A 25,626-nucleotide genomic window follows, 5' to 3' on the forward strand; every position below is an offset into this window, starting at 1 on the left:
ACGAACGAAGTTGGAACATAAGAATAGCCTTACTGGGTCAGACCAACGGTCCATCAAGCACAGTAGCCCGTTCTCACGGTGACCAATCCAGGTCCCTAGTACCTGGCCAAAACCCAAGGAGTAACAACATTCCATGCTACTGATCCAGGGCAAGCAGTGGCTTCCCCCATGTCTTTCTCAATAACAGACTATGGACTTTTCCTCCAGGAACTTGTCCAAACCTTTCTTAAAACCAGCTACGCTATCTGCTCTTACCACAACCTCTGGCAATGAGTTCCAGAGCTTAACTATTCTCTGAGTGAAAATTTTTTTCCTCCTATTGGTTTTGAAAGTATTTCCCTGTAACTTCATCTCACACGTTTAGTCTTACAGCATATAAAGGAATATTCATGCAAATTATATGTTCCTTTAATAGAAATGTCTGATTTTATCCCCATTTTTCATGTACAAATATATGCATTTATTTACATTTAGATAGAAATATATCTGTCTCAACCTGTTTGCCACAGCACAGTGGTGTGCCCTGAGAGATTCCAGAATTTGACTTTCATTTTAAAAATTCCCTTCATAAGTATACACTAGAATAAATGACATGTACATCGCACACGCAAGAATACAGTGCTCCCCCGATCATTCGCGGTCGGCGAGTCGCGGTCCCAGTCATTCGCGGTATTTTCCGACCACGAATGTCCGGGCAGGAGAGGGTAGCCGGAGCACTGGCGAGTGAAGGAAATCACTCGCGATATGCTCCGACCGCCTCTTCCTGCACTAAAGTCGAGCCTCACGCAGCTCCTGATTGGTGAGGCCCGACTAGGCCAGGAAGAGATGGTCGGAGCATACAGCGAGTGATTTCCTTCACTCGCCGGCGCTCCGGCTGCCCTCTCCTGTCTCACCTGCTAAAAACCGTATTTCTCGGTTTTTCAGCATTCAAGGGGGTTCCTGGAACGGAGCCCCCGCAAATATCGGGGGAGTACTGTACGTCAATGTTATGAGTGTCTCCTGTATGCGTAATGCTACAACCACCCAGACAAGCATCAATTTTTGACATGAACAAAGCAATTATGGCTTTGTTACCATTCGGATCGTCTAATCTTTGTGAACTTGGATTTTCAGCTCTGACAGAAATTAAATCAAAACAAGAGAACGACTGCAGATGGTGGATGATGAAATGCGGGTTTGCTTGTTGACTATCAAGCCGCATTTTGAGTTCATTTGCCCTCAAAACCAAGCACATCTGTCGCATTGATTAGTAATTCTATTCTATAAACTTTAGTTTCACCGTTGTTGCAATTGGTTCATAGACAACGGCGCGAAAGACAAAGGCGCGCCCGGACAATTGAGCGCAGTGCAGAGGTGCGCGCCGCTCAAAATTACTGTTTTTAGGGGCTCAGACGGGGGGTTTTGTTGGGGAACCCCCCCCCCACTTTACTTAATAGACATCGCGCCAGCGTTATGGGGGGTTTTAACCCTCCACATTTTATTGTAAACTTAACTTTTTCCCTAAAAACAGGTAAAAAGTGAAGTTTTCAGTAAAATGTGGGGGGTTACAACCCCCCAACCCCCCCCACACTCCCCCCCGTCGGAGCCCTAAAAACAGTAATTTTGAGCAGCACACGCCTCCGCGCTGCGCTCAATTGTCTGGGCACGCCTTTGTCCCGGTGCGCTTTTGACCTGACACCTTTGCAATTACCCATATATAGCTTAAAGAACTTTAAATAAATAACTCTTAAATTTAATTTTTTTATTGGTTTTGCAATTTTATAATTTATAACGTGCCATGAAAAACATTTGTTCCGTTTAGTGTGCCGGAGCTAAAAAAAAAGTTTGAGACACACTGGTCTAGATATTTTCTTTTTAGTTGAGCATTGATTTTGTGGAAGTAGTTCCAGTGCTTTGATCTTCAGCCACTAGGAGGTGCTGTTAGACCTTCTACATCCTGCACATTGTGTCAAGTGAATTGACAAGGCAATAGTCAAACCATGGAGAGGTTTTATGATTATTATTATTTTTAAACTTGGATATGTTTTGACATTACTTGGATGTGTTTGGGACGAACAGGACAGCAGTCGCAGTTTGTGGTAGAAGTGAGAAATTTTGTTGCTAGCTTGCCAGACGGGCTGTAGCTGTCTGCAAAAGCTGAAGATCTGGAATAAGGCAATCAGTAAGAAATAGAAGTTCTCGTCTTGCCATAGCACAAAAACACTAGGCTGATTTCATATTAAATGAGCAGCAGCACTTTCTATAAGTGAAATTCATGCATTTTCTGATGAGAGATGCTTTCTTTTAAATGAAATCAACCAAATAAGACTTATATGGGCATATTCTAGAAATGATGTCCCGATTGTAGGCAGTGGTGTTTCGGGGAGAGGGGGGTGTTCTGGCAGGAGGGAGTGGTCATCCCTCCTGCCTATCGCGATTGGGTGGGGGGGGATATTTCAGGGGGGTTCCGGCAGGAGGACTTGGGCACTCCTTCTGCTGGCGGATGCTTCAGTGGGGTGTGGGGGGTGGCAGGAGGTAGTGGACATCCCTCCTGCTGCCTGACTTCATGGGGGGGGGTTGGGGGTTCCCTGCTGCGGTTGCCGCTGAGCTGATCGCGGCAGGCAGTGACATAGACGCCAGTTAGAGAATCAGGGAGGTTAGGCGGGATTAGGTGGGATTAGACGGAGTTATTTATCTGTCTGTTAGGACAGACGCTATTCTATATAGCAAGGGTAGGGAACTCCGATCCTCGAGAGCCGTATTCCAGTCGGGTTTCAGGATTTCCCCAATGAATATGCATTGAAAGCAGTGCGTGCAAATAGATCTCATGCATATTCGTTGGGGGAAATCCTGAAAACCCGACTGGATTGCGGCCCTTGAGGAGGGACTTTGAGACCCCTGAACTAGACCAAGGGTGGGCAACTCCGGTCCTCAAGGGCCAGAATCCAGTCGGGTTTTCAGGATTTCCCCAATGAATATGCATTGAAAGCAGTGCATGCAAATAGATCTCATGCCTATTCATTGGGGAAATCATGAAAACCCGACTGGAATACGGCTCTCAAGGACCGGAGTTTCCTAACCCTGCTATATAGGATGCCCGTGTGCGATTCTCAAAAGCCACTTAGACAGCTGTTGAGACCGGGCGTCCTATATAGAATCAGGCCCATAGTGTACATGGAGTTTATAGTGTAGAAGGCTGCCAAAGGCTGCTTTCTTTTGTAGAAGATTCTGGGCCTCTGCTCCATTAGGCTGCTTATGAATCTGAACAGGGAGAGGTGTATTCTAAGAAGGTGGCCCAGCAGCACTGAAGCTTTGATTTCTGAAGGGAAGTATAAAATCTAGAGTTAATGGAGGGGGTGGAGAGTTTTCCTTCCCTAGAGGGTGTTCAACAAGGAGAGATGTAGGCCAGAAGCATAACTACCATGGAATGAGCTTGTCAAAACACCCAGGGGCCACACGCTGTCTTCTGCTCTCCATCTCTGCTACCTGCATTCCTGGACCCTGATCTGCCCCAGTGTCCCTCTCCCGTGCAGGTCCGGCCAGGGCAGGATTAATTTGTCGAGGGCCCCTAGGCACACAAGTACACTGGGCCCCCTGCCCTGCCTCGCCCCACCATGCACCCAGGCGGAAACAGGAAGCTGTATCAGAGGGAAGCTTTGGGCAAGCAGCACCGCTTGTACAATTACAGTTCCCGTTGCCTTTCTTACCCGCGTTGCTTGCTTGTCTTACCTTGTGTCAATGGGGGGGCTGCATTGCCGATCGGGGGGGGGGGGGGGGCCTGTGTTGCCGATCGATGCTGGAGGGGCCCATCACCGTTTGGAAAAAACAATGTTGATGCCCTCCTTCATCGGGCCCCCCTGACCATTTCGGGCCCTAGGCACATGCCTACTTGGCCTATTGGTTAATCCTGCCCTGGGTCTGGCATCTCCTTTTCCCTCATGGCCTTCCCAAAGTGGAAGCTGGCCAGCAGAGGCAGCACCATAAAAAAAAATCCTGTGATCAGCCCTTCCAAGGCCCATTCCTTTTCTGCATCTGTCTACAGGAAGTGGCATCACAGGAGAGGGGGTCAAAAAGAGATGCTGGACTTGTGGGGGGGGGGGGGGGAGGGGAAAACATAGAAGAAGCTGGACCCATGGAGGGGAGAAGAATGAATAGAGAGAGAAAGGGAGGGGGAGAGAGGCTGGACCTGCACAAGGGGATGGGGAGGGGGAGGGGGTTGGAGAGAGGGCATAAAAAGTTGCTGGACCTACAAGGGGGTATAAGGGGGAAGAGAGAAGGAAAGATACGCTGGACCTGGGGTGGGGGGGAGTGGTGTGAGGGAACAGAGAGCGAGTGACTCACACTAAAGAGGATGTGAGAGAGAGGGGGAGAGAAACTCAACCAATGGGGAGCGGGAAAGCGAGATGCCAGATGAGGCAAACAGATTCAGGGTATGAGAAAGAGATGCTGGCTCTGCAGTGAGCTGGAAGCTTTTCAAAATCCGGATAAAGCGCCAGTTTTTGAAAAGCCGTCCGGATGCCTGGACATGTCCGGGTAAATCCAGACGTCTGGTAACCCTACTTTGGACCGACTCCATCCTATTTATATCGTTCACTAAAAGGAACCCAGTAGTGAAATAAAAGTATGTAAGTATATCTCAGTTTTGGAAAAGTGAAATAAATACATTGACTTATGAGTGGTGAAATTATTACCAAAATAACAACAGTCCAGTGGTTGACCTTGAAATACAAACGTAGTCAAGTTTGGTTGATATCATGATATCTATTTGCATGCATATAGTCAGGGCCGGATTTAGATGAAAAGAGGCCCTAGGCTATTCCACTTATGAGGCCTTTCACCTCCCATTTTTAAGATAATAAAGATAATAAAAATACATCATTACTGTGATATATATCAATATGTTAAATGAAACATGTTGTTATTGGTACTAACCTTTATAAAAAATGTGACACGGATAACAAATAAAAAAAGTTGAGAACACTTATTTGGACATTTATTCTCAGCACCATATATAGTACTTGTAACAATAACTAATCAAACATAACACACAACATTGCCCCTTCCTATGTCCATAGTGCCCCCAGTGTGTCCTTCCTCACCTCACCCCCCCCTCCGATGCCCGCTTGTCTCCCATCCCCCTTCCACTGAAACCCCCCACCCCCACCCCCGATGCCAGTCTGGGCCGCCCTGTCCTGACAGATCCACGTTTTGCCTCTCTCCCCGCGGGGCTGGGCTTTGCCCAACTGTTTCCGGACTGACGTCTTTCCCTCCCCGATCCTCCTCCCAGGGCGAGAAAAAGAAAGGGAGAAGCCGAGTCAGCACCCCGTTGCGGCCGGAGCCGGCTCCGATCCCGAAGCGTAAAATTTCTCCTTATTTTCGGTTCAGTGTTTTAGTGTTCACTGTTTTTAGAATAGTGTAATTTTAATTTTGCTAACAATTTGAATGTAGGCCCCTCTTGATCTTGAGGCCCTAGGCTGAAGCCTAGTTAGCCTATAGAAAAATCCGGCCCTGCATATAGTCCAAGATCCTCGTAGGATAATTTACACGTCTAGGTTGTTCGTGAAAGGCAGGCTTGTTTAGGAACCTTTGAGGCCTAGAGTTCAGGACTCTGATTTTCTGGGACATTGTCAGGTTCCGGAAAAGAAATCCGGATGATCCTTGACGGTCGCTTACAATCAAGACGTAACAGAAAATGTATGCAGATGAAAGCGAGAAGACTGGCCCATTCTGCTGAGCAAATTCATGTTGAATGGCTGCCTCTTGAGATGGAGCAATGAAAACATGTTTAGCATAAACTAATCTATATCCTCACAGGCCTCTGCATAGAATCAAATGAACACCATATAAAATATTCCAAGAAGGGCCAAGGGAACCTAATAAGTGTTGGCTCGGTGACTCACTCATCAGTCTGCTCAGTCATCTATTTCATGAATTTCCTTTGATCGTTCCTTTCCGGAATAAAAGACTTCATTAACTGGATTTACCATATAGAATTATAATATCAAAGTAAGTGTTATAGAAATGATAAGTAGGAATAGTAAATATATACACATGTAAGCGGGGGGTGCTGAAAGGTTCTCGGCCCAACCAGCTACGTTTTTGACATTGTTTCAGATCATTGATTGAACCCTCTCCACATCATTCTCTTCTTGGCTGGGCTGAGAAAGTTTCAACACTCCCTCATAGTATGAAGAATTTCAGGCTCTGGTAGCCAGAGCTGAGATTGTGATGTCATAATGCCTCATTCCACCAATAAGAGCCAACCTCCTCAGTGACGTCACAATGGCTTGATTGTCCTATACTTGGCTCACTTTTATTACAGACGAGGGGAAAAGTTCTCAGCCCGACCCACCAACTTCCTAAATTCTGAGCGTTATTTTGCCACTGGAGCTGAAAAGAGTGTGATCTTATTTGCAGAAACGAAATTCTGTGTTTTGACATTGTTTCAGATCATTGATTGAACCATATCCAAGTCACTCTCTTCTTGATGGAGCTGAGAAATTCTCAGCACCCCCTCGTAAATATACTGTACATTGATTTAACATGTTTACTTGCGCAATTAATCGCAAGATCCAAATGAAAAAGAGTCCAAATAAATTTAGCATGTACAGCCCTACTAAAAATTAAATCTGGCGACTTTATTTTTATAATCATCTCCTGCCCTCCACTCCATTCCATGGACATCATTTCATCCCGTCTTCTTCCTTGGCCCACATCTCTCCTTCCTCTTGTCTCCATAGGTACCATCTCTGAACGGACACGTATCAGAACTTTAGTAAGTGTCCTTAGGCATATGTTGTTTAAAGATGCAAAGGTAGGCCCTGTTTATCTTTCCCTTCCTTGAAGAGAATACAAGGACAGATAATGTTTAAACAGAGATAATGTGAAGTGAATTCAATTGTTTTGTTAAGCCGTATTTACAGACAGCTTTAGTTAAGAAGCTCTGCTGGTCAAGGCTTTTTCTTACCTTTTGGACTTCAATCTCTAGATAGGAAAAATGCTGATGTGTTTAAAGTTTCATGTGACCTTACGTCACATGCCATCACATGCTGGCAAACCTGATTCGTATAAATATGTGAAACTCATAATAAAAGACGGACATATTTGAAAGATGGTTTCTGGTCTTTAAGATGTGTCCCCAGGTACCTGACTTACAAATGACAGAGACAGAGAAAGTATGGGGCAGGAATTGGGACCTGATTCCTTTTCAGTTGGGGGCTTGTCCGCGATGGGCAGATGATATCACCGGTATTTTGTGAGTATTTCTGAATTTTTTCTGTTCTTTAATACTCACTGGGTAGTGGTGACCTGTACCCAACCCTTTATTTTAAGTTCAAGCTTTGGGTTCTATTATGGAGTTTTTTTTGGGGAAAAATCTCGGGGTACTTTTGGTAAGCACCCCTCATATATATAAGCAGCTGCCATTCTTTCGGAAAGAATGAAATTATTTATAGAACCCCCCTGCCCACTCTGTCATTTGTAAGGTTTTTTATAGAGTATAAGATTTTATTGTCTCTTATTACTGTACCTCGCTTATAAGGTAAGATAAGCGAATATTTTTGCATTATTATATTGGCTTTGTAATGAGTAATAAGGCACTTAGGTTACTCCTAGACAAATGAGACTTGTACGGCTGTGTGTGTGTATGACATTTTTCCTTTTGCTCCCATCTTTCTGTGTCACCAATGTTTACTACTGAGGTAGGACATGCTGTTATGTGGAATGAATTGAAAGCGCTGTTTGAATCAGTCTAAGATCTTTCCCTTGTAGTTTGTACACAAGCCCTAATTTTGTGCGTTTTTTTCTACCGGCTGCTTTCTTTGTGTTCTGTGCTGGATCATAAAAAAAAAAGAGAAACAAGAAAAAAAAAAATTCCGTTTTAGAGGTTTCTTTCTTGTGCAGAGCAAAGCTAATCTGTTCTTTGCTTTCATTATCAGGGTCTGTGCATGAATGTTTTTGTCCCTTCCCCCAGACTTCTCTGTTTGGGCTTCCACTGACCCCCTATAGTGCTTCTTTGAAGTTACTCATTCTTGGTTTTATAAAGCAGTAAGGTGAGATTCCACTGCTCGTCTCTTGACTTTTCTCCGGCATTATCAAAACCACCATCTCTTCTTATAATACGCCCATCGCTCTTGTTGTCAAAGCTCATGGCATTCCTCGTTTCGTCCTAGATTTTCGGGCTGTTAATGTTTTGGTAATTCTCATTGCACTTATGTTTCTTCCACCATTCCACCGGCAGCCAATGATTTTTTTTCTGTCATTTTCCTAAAGAATGTTTTATTTTTAGTCCCTTTGGTGAGGCTTTTCAGCTTTTTTTTTTTGCCTTCACCTTTAAGCAACAGAATACCTAGTGTGGAATGTCCTTCGGGCTATTCTACAAGTCATGCACTGCCCCTCATGGTCCTATTCTCATTTTGTACAACTTTTTGTGTTCCATAATTCTAGAGACCTGTCAGGCTGATAGTTTGTACCTTTTATAATGGTTGTCTGTGTGTGGTCACAAGGTGTCATGAAATAAACTGCACTGGTGTACATCTGAAGTGAAATACCTGGGTTTTGTCCTGTCTCATGGTCAGAGGAAAATCTGCACTTTCTGCACTGCTGCTATTCTGTGTCTGCCCCGCCCAGCTACCAAGAAAGACATGCTTACTTTTCTTGCTATGATTGGTCACTGCCGCCAATGGATCTCTGCTTGTTCCTTCTATGACCAGATTTTGAGACAGACCCTGGTTTCTGAAATGACTGCTCTTATCAGATGGACTTATGAAATGTTGGACATTTAAGATGTGCTTTGGTTTCTAGCTCAAGTTTGGGTTTCCCTGCTTATGCCCACATGTTTTATCTCTTTGTTTGGGACTATTGTAACACCATGAAGGGAGAACATGGCGGTAAATTACGCTCTGTTGCCTTTTTTTATAGTCACTCCTGTTCAAGAAAGCCCTGGCTGCTTGTGCTATGGTGGTAGAGATGGTTACTTTTCTGATCCTAGGTCACCCCATTACCCTTCATACTTTTCACAATGTCCAAGCCCTTCTTTTAAATAGGCTTCTGGGTCTCAAGGGTGAACAGGATTCTCTTCCTCTCTTTTTTCACAGCTTCAGTCCTTTGTTACCACCCCCTCCTCTGAATTTGATGCCTGGCGTTTGGCAGGTGCCCAAAGCCGCCCTTTTGGACGGACTTTGGTGCAAAGAGGGGAAACCCTGGATACCAGCTGCTAGCTCTCCCTTATTCATTGCCCAATATCATGGTATTGGTTATCGTAGTGCTCGCTCGACATTTTAACTTCTTGCTAGTGATATTTTCATTCTTGACCTTTTGCTCCTTGATACAGAGATATATAGCTCAATAATTACAACTGGCACGGTTGTGAATTGAAAATAAATTGGAAAATACAATTCCTTTCTATTGTTTTAGCTGAAATTAGGATGTTGCTAATTTAAAATGGGTTTTTCCGGATTTATACATAGCCATCCCAGATCCATTTTGGCACAGATATTTCTAATGTTTTCCGTGGGTCCTCTTTATCACTGCAGAGATAGAGACGCTCCAAAGAGACATTAGCTTTATGCCTTTTTCCAAATATGAGATGGTTATGATATACATTATTTGTAGTTTTGGTTTTTTTATATCAATGTGTTTATTTGCAGAGTTAAATTCAGCCCTGCACACTTGACAGATGGAGTAATAGCTCCACGCTTAAAAACTTTATGTTTTGTCTGTGTCATGTTTACTTGTTTTGGTTTGGTGGGTACCCTAGGATACATAATATTGGCCATTTTTAGAGCTCTTTTTCCACTTCTTACTAGCCTAACTGCGCAATGTTCTTTTACTTTTAGCTTTTATATTCTGAATATAGTTTAGTTAAGGGTTATATGTTTAAGAAAAAAGTTTTACTTTATACAGCATTTATTTCGTGGTGTTCCCTACATATGATCCATTCAATATACATTTCTGAATACATTCAGTACATCAGTATGGTCTCTCTGAAGTGCATAATAGTTATATGAAGCACGAAAAAACATATCCTTTTGGATTGTTCAATTAAGAACCTTAAGTAACTGAGTATTGTCTCTCTTTTGCCATAGCTATGTCAAGTACATGAATTGGTATTGTTGCATGTTGCCACGTTCAGTACAGGCAACATGGTTTCTCTTGTTTTCTATCTCTTGTTTGGATCACATTGGAGTACAGCTGCTGAATGATATTTGGAATGCTTTCCAAGCATTTCTTTTCAAGTATCTCTTTCTGTATGCACAGACATCTGGCTGCTCTCCCTTTGAGATTCTCACGGGATGACCTTTCCCCGCCCCATGGGTAGATTTTCCCTTGATACAGGAGGTATACGTCCAAAAGCTAATTGAAATATTAGGGCTTGTTCAAAGAAACGTGTCTTGCACTTCTCCTTTCTCTCCACAGATTCCTACCCATTTTTTCCAGCCTGGTGATTATCCAGCAGCTTTCCAAGGATCGGAAGCAGACGGATTTCCCCTTTGGCCTTCCCACTACTGTGATCGCTGTGCCCAGGCCCGCTGCACTCACTGAGGAGTTTCCTGTTTGGATCCACGCAAGTCGCTTGAAGAGGGTTAACCTAAAACCCCAGAAGCAAGTCTTCCCTGCGCAGATTTCACCTCCTCCAGTGGAACAACATAATGATCTCATTGCAGCATTCTACCAACTTTATCATTCTCTTACTGGCACCGCTGCTGCTAGTTTTTCTCCCTGTATGGATCATTTCTAACTGGGTCTACAGGGATGATGTGTTCTGGGTTCACGACACTTTCTGCCCATACCCATCTGTAAATGACACTCCTGCTGTAAACAGCACCCCCGACACCTCTTTGCGAACACGATGTCAAGCTGGACTACTCCCTCGCAAAGGCTGTCCTTTAATTGGAATCCAGAAAAGACCGATAGTATGCTACCCTTTGGTATAATTCCAGCAGTGTACAAGTTGCCACCTTCTCCTTTGAGTATTGTGACATTGTGGACTGTTCATCAATTGATATCCCAAGGCTGTGCCATTGGTCCTCAGAGATTCCTAAAACTAAGGACATATATGTATATGTTACTGACTCACGTTGGGGGTTAAGTGTGCATTCTGGGGAGTGGTAGGGTGGAATATTAATACTGACTGGGTTTATAAACTAGAAAATACTCTGAAAAACAGTGGACCAAAATGGTAAATCACTGCTTACTTGTATGACCCTTCATAAGGTTGGACACTGTTATAGGAAAAGTGTTCCTGTACAAATTATTAAGCTTTCTCTTACTATTGACAACCCTAGACCTACTGATGAAGGTATGTACATTATGGACATGTGGTTTAAGGGTGGGTCTAGCTATCCGACCCATCAGTTTTCTTATGGGATCTATCTACCTCCACTCATCCTCTCCCGCCATTTTGTGGGGGCCCCAAAAAATACTAACCCACTGGCCCCTACATTCAATAAACTTACTGACATGATGGCTATTGCCAATCTCACTTTTGAAGATATTGTGGCTGTTGAGGTAGGGTTTTCAGAACGTAACCTTTGGTTAGAATGGATGAAATTCACTGCTGATCAACATAATAAGAGTAATTGTTACATATGTGCTCAAGCTAGACCCCATCTAGGAACCGTACATCTGGACCTCCCTCCTGGTATCCAACCATGCCTTTTTGGGTTATTTACCTATCCTCTTTGTGCACTGTAGTGTTCTAAATACCCTTTGTTGCCAGGACAACAAAAGCTTGATATTGCCGTTACCATCTATAAGGGCAATTACACATGTCATGTTTCTAATCTGACACAGAGTAGTTTTGTAGGTAATTTACCCCCAGGTTATTGTTCTGTCTTGGCTCATAGGTATGCCCCATTGGTACTGCATTAGATTTGATATTTACTGGCTTTATGGAGACTTTTGGCTCCCTGTTAAGCTACCCAGCCAGTGGATAGGCCAGTGCACTTTAGTTAAGGTTACTATGCTTCTGCATATTTTTCTGAAAGGCATCCTTCCTATTCACATGGTTTTTCCTTTTATTTGTCTTGATATAAATCTGATCAGATGTATACATAGATGCTATAGGGGTCCCAAGAGGGGTCCCAGATGAATTTAAGGCCCGAGCTCAGGTTAAGGCTGGGTTTGAGTTCCTTATTCCCTTTATTACTATTAATAAGAATGTTGATCGGATTAGTTAAAATTATTATAATCAGCAACGCTTTGTGAACTATTCTAGGGACGCCTTGCAAAGTATTACTGATCAATTAGGCTCCACTTCTCAGATGGTTCTCAAAATCGTATGGCCCTAGCTAGGATTCTAGCTGAAAAATTCTCCTCAGTATTTTATGCTGTTGTACTTTCCTTTCTGACAATATAGGTCCTCCTATGGACATTCAGAAATTAGCAGACCTCTTTGCTGAGTTCAAATGTAACTCTGATTTATCTAATTTTTGGGATCAGCACTTTAGTTGAATGCATAATCTCTTATTATTTGCACTCTTATCTTGACTGCTCATGTACTGTGTTATTCGTATTACAGCTCCTAAAAAGACCCCTCCTTGAGAGACATACCTAGAGTATCACTCCCTTCCAGCTCATGCTGTGTATTTGTGACGTCATTTACATGACGTAAGAGGGGAATTGAACGGACACGTATCAGAACTTTAGTAAGTGTCCTTAGGCATATGTTGTTTAAAGATGCAAAGGTAGGCCCTGTTTATCTTTCCCTTCCTTGAAGAGAATACAAGGACAGATAATGTTTAAACAGAGATAATGTGAAGTGAATTCAATTGTTTTGTTAAGCCGTATTTACAGACAGCTTTAGTTAAGAAGCTCTGCTGGTCAAGGCTTTTTCTTACCTTTTGGACTTCAATCTCTAGATAGGAAAAATGCTGATGTGTTTAAAGTTTCATGTGACCTTACGTCACATGCCATCACATGCTGGCAAACCTGATTCGTATAAATATGTGAAACTCATAATAAAAGACGGACATATTTGAAAGATGGTTTCTGGTCTTTAAGATGTGTCCCCAGGTACCTGACTTACAAATGACAGAGACAGAGAAAGTATGGGGCAGGAATTGGGACCTGATTCCTTTTCAATCTCCTCCTCTCTCTCCCTTTTTCCTTTCCTCCCCTCCCCTCCCAGGGAAGCTGTTCTCTGTCTTTCTTCTCCACCTCAGGATAACAGATTATAGATTTATTCAGTTGGATATACTGCAAACTTACAATTTTAAATAAGATCACATATTGGAAAAGAACTCCATATACTAGATAGGAAAGTCCCCACCAAAAGCCCAACCAAATACACAAAAACCCAATGTATTATTTCAAACAAACAACATAAAAATGCAAAAAAAAAAAAAAAAAACCCAATAAAATGGTTGCAATTAAAGCCTCCTTTTACGAAACTGCGATAGCCGTGCTGCTCCCGACGCTCATAGAGTTCCTATGCTCTCTAGCGCAGTTTCGTAAAGAGGGGGTACGTTTTTTTATCATCATTATTTTTATTATTATATTTACGGCCCGTGTCGAATCCTGCGCTCGTATAGACGGCTCCTTGTATAGACTGTATTGGTTGCCGTTAAAGTGCGGTTCGTTTGAAGACATGGCCCTCTCCGCTTGGATTTTGTGCAGAGTGGACTTTTCTCTGGTGTTCAGTTCTCAAATGCCAACACCTCTTTCCCCGGTCACGTCCTGCCTGAGAAAGGAGATTTTGGTCTCTGACAGCTGGTCAAAATGTTTCAAAATTAGTCCAATGAAAAGATATCACCTTCATTCTATTTTCTATTTATTAACCTTTATTAACACAGGTACCACACTATGGGCTCCTTTTACTAAGGTGCATTAGTGGTTTTAGCGCACACAGGGTATTACACCTGCTACACTGCACGCTACGCGGCTAGAACTAACGCCAGCTCAATGCTGGTGTTAGCGTCTAGCATGCGCGGCAATGTAGCACGTGCTATTCCGCGCGTTAATGCCCTAATGCAGCTTAGTAATAGGAGCCCTATGTTATCCTGAATTAAAAATAAAATTACTTTTTCAACCTTTCTTTTCTGGCCATTCACTTCTCTGGTTTCTGTTGTTTTCCTCCGTCTTAAGTCTCGTTCCAGAATTTTTTTTTCTCCTCCTTTTCGGCTTTCTTCAATTTATTTTACTATGTCCAATTTTTGTCCAGATTTAACTCATTCTTTCTATCTAGTCTTCAAGTTCCCTCTTTCTGAGGTTTACCGGCAGTTTTCCATCTCTTTCCCTCACCCTGGCTCTCCTGTTTTATTTCCCCTTATTCCCAGTCTTTCACTAACTCTGCCCTCTTTCTCGCCCTCTTCTATACAGGGTATGCGCCCCATATATCTTCCCTCAATTCCCCCTTCCATCATTATCGCCCTTTTTTCTGTCTCTCCCCCCCAAAAAAAATAACTGCCCATTTCTCTCCCTTTTTCCATCCAGCATCTGCCCCCTTCTATACAGCATCTGCTTCCTCTCCCCCTTTCAATCCAGAGTCTCCACACGCTCTCTCCCCCTCCATCAATATCTCCCTCCTGTTTCTTACCCCTTCCATACAGTCTGGCCCCTCTCTCCCCTTCTATCATCTCCCTCCTTTGTCTCCCCTGTTCCATCCTGGCTTCTGTCTCCCTTCTTTTATATAGTTTATTCTCCCTCTCCTTTCCATCCAGCATCTGGGAGAGGCACGTGGGATCTCTCAGAGAGAGAAAAAGATAATGGTTACTGTGGATGGACTAGATGGGCCATTTGGCCTTTATCTGCTGTCATGTTTCTATGTTTCTATTTCCCCTTTCTCCCCCGCAATATTTCCATCCTCTTTGTATCTCTCCCCATTCCATACTACGTCTGCCCCCTCTCTCCCCTCAGCTTCCATCCAGCATCTCCTCTTTCACTTCCCCCATTTCATCATCCCCCTCCTTTCTGTACCCAACCCCTAACATCTGTCTTCTCTCTCCCCTGTTCTAGAATCTGACTTCCCGCTTCTATAAAAAATCTATCCCCTCTCTCTTCCCCCATCCCAAGCCATTTCCACCAGCTTCTGCCCCCTTCCTCTCCCCCACCCCTCTTCCACCAGCATCTGCTCCCCAGCATCCTAACCTCTGCCGCTGCTTTCCCGAAGCAGCAGCAGTGAAGGCAAACTGAAAGCTTACCACCCGTGGGACCTTCCCATGCATATCCGCAGCTACCAACTTTGCCCTGGAAGAAGAAGTGAAGTTGGAGAGGGTGGGCTGGCAACCATGAGTATGTTTGAGAAGGTCTCACAGCCGGTTAGTTTCAGGAAAGCAGTAGCAGTGTGCACAAGATAGAAGAATGGTACCGGAGGGGTGCTGGTCCCAACTCCACTGGCTGCGTAGTGGGGCTTAACGGCTGGGTGGCCTCCTGCTTAAAGGTGCACAGCCGCACAACTTAGAGGGAACATTGATGCAGGGACTTATGCAGTGTTGATTTATATTTTGGATATTGTCAGTGCAGAAAATAAAATACCATGAAAAACACAAATGAGGGAATTATAGGAAGAGATCATCTGAGATAAACATAGAAACATGATGGCAGATAAAGACCAAATGGTCCATCCGCAGCATCCACTATCTCCTCTCCCTATTGGCTAAGGCTCTTAACATTTGCATCTCCTCTTCCGATAGGCTAAGGCTCTTTACACCTGCATTGTGATGTCATAGAACTTTATGGTTATAGAAACATGATGGCAGATAAAGGCCAAATGGTCCATACGCAGCATCTACTATCTCCTCTCCCTATTGGCTAAGGCTGTTAACATTTGCATCTCCTCTTCTTATAGGCTAAGGCTCTTTACACCTGCATTGTGATGTCATAGAGCTTTACGGTTATGGAAACATAGTAACATGATGGCAGATAAAGGCCAAATGGCCCATCCACAGCATCCACTATCTCCTCCTCTCCCTATTGGCTAAGGCTCTTAACATTTGTATCTCCTCTTCTGATAGGCTAAGGCTCTTTACACCTGCATTGTGATGTCATAGAACTTTATGGTTATACAAACATAGTTAATTTATCAAAAATGTATACAAGCTGAATATCCAAAAAAATAAAAAAAATAACCAACAAATATTCAGAATAAAGCTGCTAATAGTGGAAGGAAACAGGCTGAAAGGCAAGTAACTAACATGGAGAAAAAGACCTCAGTGTTTCAAGGAAACAACCAAGAAACTATATGTTCAGTTATAAACTGCCATACAAAACACATCCCAGGTCAAAAAACTCCATGGAAAAGATTCATAAAGATACAGTTTAAAATACACAAGTTAAACTGCAAAAAAACAGCAAAAAACTGTAAAAACTTGCACTTATCTTCCATTCATCTCCCACAAGCAGTGGAAATAAATATCCCGAGGAAGATTTTTTGAAGCAGTTGCTCTCTTTCTAAAGATATTCCCCTGACGCAGCCACTTGGCGAAACAGGGCCTGTCGGGAATACTGAGTTCATTCTTTGAAAACTGTGTCTGGTTCCGTATTGGAGCAACGGATATTTATTTCCACTGCTTGTGGGAGATGAATGGAAGATAAGTGCAAGTTTTTACCGTTTTTTGCTGTTTTTTGCAGTTTAATTGGTGTATTTTAAACTGTATCTTTATGAATCTCTTCCATGGAGTTTTTTGACCTGGGATGTGTTTTGTATGGCAGTTTATAACTGAACATATAGTTTCTTGGTTGTTTCCTTGAAACACTGAGGTCTTTTTCTCCATGTTAGTTACTTGCCTTTCAGCCTGTTTCCTTCCACTATTAGCAGCTTTATTCTGAATATTTGCTGGTAATTTTTTTATACAAACATAGTAACATGATGGCAGATAAAGGCCAAATGGCCCATCCAGTCAGCCCATCTGCAGTAACCATTATCTCTTCCTCGAACTGAGAGATCCCACGTGACTATCCCAGGCTTTCTTGAAATCAGACACAGTCTCTGTCTCCAATGCAGTCAAACCAAACTTCTTTTCATGCTGTACAAGCTAGAGAAATTCACTGATTCTCAGGGAAACAGTAAATTAATTAATTAATAGCATATTTTTCCTGTCTTTCAAAGCTAGATGGCATAAGCGCATTACAGACGGCGGTTCAATACATCGCTGTCAGTTAATAAACAGAAAATCTAATGTCTCCTGCAGCATTTCTGGACTTGGTTTCTTAAAGCTGCCCTTCCCCCTCCTCTTCAGGCCCCCCTGTAATGGAACATATTTTGCATGCAAAAAGCAGAAAAAAAAACCTCCTGGTGCAATCAGAAACAGCTGGGATTGCGATATCGGTGAGATTTTTCCTAAAGCAAGGCAATAATTCCATTTCTTCTCTTGATATAACGTCGTTCAGAATATATATCACTAGTCTTATAGCCCGTTAAATTAACGGGTGCTAGAATATGTGTGTGTGTGTCTGTCTTTATTTTTTTTTCTCTGTCCTTAGCCGCTTTCTGTATTTCTATCTTTCTTTCTTTTTTTTCCTTGGCTGTCCACCACCACCCCTTGTCTGCTCCCCCTGTTCATTCTCCCTTCCTTTTACCTCCCCTGTGTCCTCCCCCACCCCATCACTGCTCACCTTATCCAACAGCAGCCCTTCTCCCTTTATTTTACCTCACCCCTCTTCCTGCTCCCTCGTCCATCAGCACCTCTTCCTGCTCCCCCTGTCCAGCAATATGCAGTTCAACACCAGAGAAAGAGAAAAAACACTATACACTTTGGAATATAAAAAGAAAGCAGTGCAAATTTACAGTAAAACTGCATTTTCTATTAATGAAATTAAAAATAAAATTTTTTTTTTCTACTTTTATTGTCTGGCCATTTTATTCATATTTATCCCAGTTTCTGCTCTCTTCTCTCAATTTTCTTACCAGGGTTTGCAGTCTATCTGGCTCTTCTCTCATTCCTGTCTTCACTTCCTCTCCTACATCCATCTCAGACTTTAACCTTATCTTTCAGTTTTCCTCCATTTATTTTTCTGCATCTCTATCTGCTTCTATTTCTCCAGTTGTTTGTTTTTTTGGGAGGTTTTTTTTTGGTTTTTTTTTTTTTTTTTTGCTAACTCCTCCCTTCCAGCATCTTCTCTTTCTCTCTCTTCCCCCTTTATTTTCAGTCTTCTAACCAGTATCTGTCTTGCTCCCTCCATCCAGCATATCCTCTCCCCTTTGAGTCGCAGGTCAGGCCTGAGATATGAGGCTGGAAGCCGATTCCTCCCGGAAGCAGTCCTCCATGTTGTTTGCCGGCCGCTGAAAGGAGGGGGGAGTGCCACCGCTGCCGCTCCTATTCCTGTTCAAAGCGGCCTGCTTAGGTTCATGGGCGGCTGTTTTGAACCTCGCAGGCCGCTCTCCATATGGTAGCATGTTCCTTCTGACGCGATTGCGTCAGAGGGAACGTGCTTCATGTGGAGAGCGGCCTGCGAGGTTCGCTACAGCCGGCCACGAACCTCATCAGGCTGCTTCAAACAGGAGCGGCAGCGGTTGGTGCGGGAAGGGGGAGTCGTCGACTTGTTCCGCGCTGTGGGAGGCGATCGTTGGCTGGCTGCGGTCCCGGCTTGGAGAAGGCAGGGTGTGCTAGCAGGCGGCAGCCACCGCTCTGCAGGTGGAGAGCAGAGAAGGGCACGCAGTTGTCTTGCCTCGCGTGAGGCCAGACCGTAAGCCGCGCATGCGCACTTCCTATGGGTTGCTACAGCTCACAGAAAACGGACGCACGCTTAGGAAGTGCGCATGCGCGGCTTACCATTTTATTATATTAGAAAACAACTTAGAAAAAATATATATATATATATATATAAATGCAAAAGTGTTCATTTCAGCAAAGAAATAAGTGGCTTTTTAAGTTTCATAGATTGTGCTCTGTGCATTTTTTGTTTTGAACTTAAAATTGTTAATACTTCTATAAATGTACTAGTCTTTAAGCCCGTTACATTAACGGGTGCTAGAATAGATGTGTCTGTCAGTGTTTCTTTCTGTCTCTCTGTCTCCTTGGCCACTGTCTGTCTTTCTTTCTTTCTTTCTTTCTTTCTTTCTTTCTTTCTGTCTCTCTCTCTCCTTGGAAGCTGTCTGTCTGTCTTTCTGTCTGTCTCTCTCTCTCTCTCTCTCTCTGGCCCCCTGTCTGTCTGTAGTTCTTTCTGTCTGTGTCTCTCCCTGGCCCCCTGTCTGTCTTTCTTTCTTTCTCCTTGGCTGCTGTCTGTCTCTCTGGCCCCCTGTCTGTTTGTCATTCTTTCTTTCCTTCCCAATGTTGGCTAGCGGGACCATCAATTCAGTAACGGAGCTAAGAAGCCAACTGGAGGAGGTGGGCGGGTTGTGAGAATATATTGGCTCGCTTTTGAGTAAGGTATTTTAGATTTTATTTGAATCCTCATCCATGGTGTCACTTTCGTTGAGTAATCACTGACCGGGACCCCCTGAGGAAGGCTCGTGTGAGCCGAAACACGGACCGTGTTGGGCCCACTATTCATTGGGTCGGCTTCTCCTTATAGTGAACGAGTGGACGTACCGGTTTCTAATAAAGATCGCTTCCAGAACATTGTATTCCACAGGGGTTTTTTTTCCGTTCCAAAACTGTTTATTAGAAAAGGCAACAGACAAACAAACCAGCAGATACAGCATTTTTCAACATACATCAAACACAGAACAGCTAACAAATGGAACAGGAAAAGACAATCAGAGTCCAGGCCTGGGTTCTTATAACCCGGACTTGGCCAATCCCCCACCCTACAGAACCCCCCCCCTCCCTCCCCTCCTCCCCCCAACCCATCCTCAACCAACTGGCAATAATGGTACCACTGGCTTCTGTAACCTATTAACGACTTTTGTTCAGAGGGGGGTAAAGTATCCAAATAAGATGCCCAAACTGACAAGAAAATCTTACTCCGATGTCGAGAAAACCGAGCTGACATAGATTCCCACACCATTAAAAGATGGAGTTTATTGCGCCAATACCAAACGGTGGGAGGGGAGTTCTGAAGCCAATGATTCATAAAGCACTTCTTCCCCACTATATATTCATTGTGTTGTCAGGTCAAAAGCGTGCCGGGACAAAGGCGCGAGCAGACAATTGAGCGCAGCGCGGAGGCGCGCGCCGAAGAAAATTACTGTTTTTAGGGCTCCAATGGGGGGGGCGTGGGGGGGAACCCCTCCACTTTACTTAATACAGATCGCGCCGCGTTGTGGGGGCATTGTGGGGGGTTTGGAGGGTTGTAACCCCCCCAATTTTACTGTAAACTTCACTTTTTCCCTGTTTTTGGGGAAAAAGTTAAGTTTACAGTAAAATGTGGGGGGTTACAACCCCCCAAACCCCCAACGCCGGCACGATTTGTATTAAGTAAACTGGGGGTGCTCCCCAACAAAACCCCCCGTCGGAGCCCCTAAAATCAGTAATTTTCTTCGGCGCGCACCTCCGTCTTGCGCTCAGTTGTCGGCGCGCGCCTTTGTCTTCCGCGTTGTTGTCTATGAACCTTCATTGCGGATAAGCAAACTATCGCCTGCAGATAGCTCTCCCAGATGACCCTTAGTCAAAAAGAGAATCCCTTCAACCTGCAAGGGGAGGATGTAGCCCACCAGGGTCTGTAAACAGCAACGGACGTCCAGCCAAAAGGCAGCAATCGCTGTACAAGACCAGAGACCATGCGCCAAGGAATTATCAACCTGGCGGCATTTCAGACAGGTTGGAGCAGTGGCACGCCCAAAGTGATAGGCCTGTTTCTGGGAAATATAACCCCTATGAAGAACCTGAAATTGGCATTCCTGAAGCTCAGCGCTCTGCACCACCCGGGGATATCTGCTGCACCAGAGGAGACAAGGGCGCCACCCAAGGGCGGCAACCCAGGTCCCTATTGCGTTGTCTGGACCTGCGCTTTTCAGAGAAAATCTGCTACAAGTAAGTATATTTGCTTTCTCCGCGCACAAGCAGCCATAATATTCTCATACGTAGGACTCCCAAGCTGCCCGGATCATGACTCTGCAGAAGGATTATGGGTATATAAACGTAACCCTGGCAGTGGCGTAGTAAGGGTGAGTGGCGCCCAGTTGTGCCCCTCCCCGCCCCGTACCTTTTCCCCGTACCTTTTTAACTTCTCTGGCGTGAGCAGCACGCCCACGTCGATGTCGGCTCGCCTTTTGACGTCACTTCTTAGGCACGGGTCCCGGAAGTGGCGGAGCGAGCGCCGTTGCTGACGCGGGCAGCAACCTCGTTCCTTTTGAACGCAGAAAGGGAGGGTTGGTTCATAATATGGAAGGGTAGTGAATCCCAAAGCTGGGATCTTTGGTAACTGAAAGCTTTCTCTCTGGAAACAGTGAGGTGCAATGCAGAGGGAGAGGAAAGGGCTAGGAGATTGTTGATAGAACAGTGGGATCGGGAAGGTAAGTAGGGAATGAGACCGGGGAGCACTTACAAACTAGCAGGAGGAGTTTGAACTCTGTATGGCCACTCAGGCAGAGACATAGAGCAGCGGGGTGGCATGATCAAACCAATGGTGATTATGCAAAAGCTTAACTGCAGTTGATTGGATGAGTTGGCGACGTTACTTAGTAGAGTACAATGGAAGAGTTGCAGTAGTCCAGGTATGAAATGAGCAGTGCCAGGATGGATACGGTTCAAGACGATGAACAAAGCACAGACCACACAACATTGCCAGCACAAAACTTGCACTTAGCGTACATTATCCTGACACCTACTGGTAACTTTAGACAAAATGTAGAGTATTATCTTTAAGGTGGCTTGTCTGAGGTCTCAAGGAGTTTCAGTGGCAGATGCAGGATTTGAACCCTGGCTTCCCTGGCTTTTTAGTCCACTGTGTTGAGTACTAGGCCATGTTTTGGTCAGGTACTAGTGACCTGGATTGGCCACCATGAGAACGGGCTACTGGGCTTGGTGGGCCTTTGGTCTGACCTAGTATGGCTATTCTTATGCTCTTATGTGAGCCAAGTATAGGACAATGAAGCCATTGTGACATCACTGATGAGGTTGGCTCTGAGGCATTATGACATCACAATCTCAGCTCTGGAATGTTGCTCTCATTGGGGTTCCGGAATCTTGCTCTTCTTTGAGATGCTGGAATGTTGTTACTCTTTGGGATTCCGGAATCTCGTTATTTTTGGGGATTCCAGAATCATTCTATTCTTTGGGAATCTGTATGGAATGCTGCTATTCCTTGGGTTTTGGCCAGGTAGTGATCTGGATTGGCCACCGTGAGCACGGGCTACTGGGCTTGATGAACCATTGGGCTGACCCAGTAAAGCTATTCTTATGTTTATGATTTTATGTTTAATTAACATTTGATATACAGTACTCCCCCGATAATCGCGGGGGTTCTGTACCAGGAATCCCTGCAAATCTTGAAAAACCACAAATATGGTTTTTCGTGGGGGAGACTGGAGAGGGCAGCGGGAGAGGCAGGAGGGAGCAGCCGGAGCACCGGCGAGTGCAGGAAATCATAGAAACATAGAAACATAGAAGATGACGGCAGAAAAGGGCTACAGTCCATCAAGTCTGCCCACCCTGCTTACCCACCCCCTGTCTATGCCCTAATGACCCAATTTCCTTATCTTGACCCTCGTAGGGATCCCACATGGGTATCCCATTTATTCTTAAAGTCTGGCACGCTGTCTGCCTCGATCACCTGCACTGGAAGCTTGTTCCAATGATCAACCACTCTCTCTGTGAAGAAATACTTTCTGGTGTCGCCATGAAATTTTCCGCCCCTGAGTTTGAGCGGGTGCCCTTTTGTGGCCGAGGGTCCCTTGAGAAAGAAAATATCATCTTCCACTTCGACACGTCCCGTGAGGTACTTAAATGTTTCGATCACTCACTGTATGCTCCAACCGCCTCTTCCTGCACTAAGTCGGGCCTTACCAATCAGGGGATGCTTTCACACACAGGAAGAGGCGGTCGGAGCATACAGCAAATGATTTCCTGCACTCGCTGGCGCTCTGGCTGCTCTCTCCTGTCTCTCCAGCTGTCCTGTCCTTGTCGGAAAATACCGCGAATGACTGGGACCGCGAACCGCCGACCGCAAACGACCGGGGAACACTGAACCACTTAAGCATATTACAGATCTTAGCAGTTTACAATAAAATACTGATAAATTAGTTAAAGAACTTCAATAGACAGAGGAAAGCTAGAGATGAGATAAAAAGATAGAATATATATATTATCATATGTGGCTCAGGCCAGACCCATTAGCTGGAACTATGCACTATGTTCTTACCACTTTAATGGATCTAGTCCTTGTGGCTATGGAGAAATGTGCAGTAAAACCTGTGCTATATATTCTATTCAAAATTTAGACTTCTAATTTGAAGCAGAAAAGCTATATTTTAGCTATGACTCCAAAGTGCTACTTTTTCCTGCATCATGCTCTGCCTTCCTCTATCAAGTGGCACAAATGGAACAGAATTAGTAGAAGGGAAGTTGAAACCAGCAAGGCAGCTGCCCTGGGTCCTACAGCTCCATGGGCTGGGATATTCCTCCCTTCTTCCCACCTGGTTCCAAAGCCTTCCTCACCTGTAAAAATGGAAGGAGGGATTTTCTAGCACCGCTCAAGGCCTCCTCGGAGCTGTTCCTTTACTGTGGTCCGCCCCCCTATGTAAACTTCCTGTTTCCACTTGGGTGGACTGCAGCAAAGGGACAGCGCTAGGAGGCGCTGTGGGCAGCGCTAGAGAATCAATGCTGTATTTTTACAGGTGATGGGGGGGGGATTGGAATCAGGTGGGGAGAAGGCAAGGCCATTCTCATCCATGGGGGCACCCTGGAGAAGCTGATTTTAAATAAAGGGAAGGATGCTGGAAGGGAGGGCATTTGGTGGAGGGAGCGGGAGCAAGGAGGAGAGGAATTGGGGGGAGGGGGGGTCCTCAATTTCTGCCTAGGGCACCAGGCCCTGTGGGATTTTTTTAGCCTCCACACACCAGCCTTTCAGAATTGCTATTAATAAGTAATAAGACGGCTGGATACCACTGATGCCCTGAAAAAGTGCGCTTTCAATGGAGGTAAGAGATTCATTACCAAATTTTTTTGGGGGGGACGGATTCATATTTGCACAATCAAGCACTGCTCATCGAAGTCTCCCCTCTCCTAATCAACGCCCATTGGTTGCCAATCGAACGTAGGATTAACTATAAAATTTCGCTTTTAACATTTACAACCAGACTGAATAACCAACCTGATTTTATTATTAGCCTTTTAATCCCGTATGTTACGTCAAAATCCCTCCGCTCAACTTCTCAAAATCTTTTAGTTATACCTTCATTAAAATCAATTAATACTTTACGCACCAACAACTTTGCTGTTACTGCTCCTTCTCTCTGGAATTTATTGCCTATATATCTTCGTAACGAATCAGATATAAAACAGTTTAAAACAGGATTAAAGACATTTTTATTCTGAGATGCTTATGGTTAAAATGCCCTTTTAAAAGTTAAACATGGCTCATCAAACGTACACGTACTCTAGAAATAACATAGCGAAGAGCCATGAGAGTAACAGGGCCAAGTTTATAATTAAATCTTAATTTTTATTAATAATTTTTTCACCTAACCTCTTGTTTTAGCCATTGATGTTTTGCCTATCCTACATCAATTGTAGTTCAAGTTTATCAAGTTTATTAACAAAATTTGATTAATCGCCTATTGTAATCACTAAGCGATGTACATTACATTATATAATAAGGTAAAAAGAAGTTCACAATTTAACAACAAACATTTAACTAAAACAAACATATAGTTGGGAAGGGAAAAATAAAAGTTACAATTTTCGTTTAAAATAAAAAAGTGGAAAAAAACAATAGGTAACGGTACATAAAAATCTCAGCTATTAAAAACATAATCTGCTTTAGACGTTGAAGGCATCTCTAAATAAATAAGATTTTAAAGATTTTTTAAATATTAAAATGTCTTTTTCATTACGAATATATTGGGGTAGGGCATTCCACCATAGGGGACCTGTCACAGAAAAAATATCTGCCCTTCTAGTACCAATAATTTTCAAGGAAGGAACTGAGAGAAGATTTTGGTTAGAGGAACGAAGTGAGCGTTGTGTATTATAAGGTATCAAGAGTCTAGATATAAATTGGGGTTCTTCACAAGCTAAGGTTTTGAAGATAAGTAGCATTATTTTAAATGTGATTCTATGGCTGATAGGCAGCCAGTGAGAATCATTTAACAGCGGAGAAACATGATCGTATTTCTTTGCATTATATATTAACTTTATTGCGGTGTTTTGAATCAGTTGTAATCTCCTTTTTTCTTTCGATGATATGTTAAGGAATAGAGCATTACAATAATCGAGTTTAGATATTACTAACGAATGGATTAGTATTGTGACAGATTTAGGAGTCAGAAATTTGGATATTGATCTAATACGACGTAATTTGAAAAAGCAGTTTCTGACTGTAAGAGAAATATGATCGTGGTAAGTGAATTTTTCGTCAATTAAAACGCCAAGTTCTTCCCCATCCGCCCCTTTGTTGCCGTATGTCTGCGCAAGTCACGTGTTTTCCCTGTTTTAATATACGTCTCAATGTAACTGTTTCACTTGTTTTTATGTAATTTTATTATGATAACCACTTAGAAATTAGATTAAGCGGTCAAACAAATATTTTAATAAACTTGAAACTACGTAACGGCTGCACGAATGGTGATGTACAAGGTAGACATCAGGAAGAGCGATAGCTGTCTCC

Source organism: Geotrypetes seraphini, chromosome 2, assembly GCF_902459505.1.
Source record: "Geotrypetes seraphini chromosome 2, aGeoSer1.1, whole genome shotgun sequence".
Taxonomy (NCBI): Eukaryota; Metazoa; Chordata; class Amphibia; order Gymnophiona; family Dermophiidae; genus Geotrypetes; species Geotrypetes seraphini.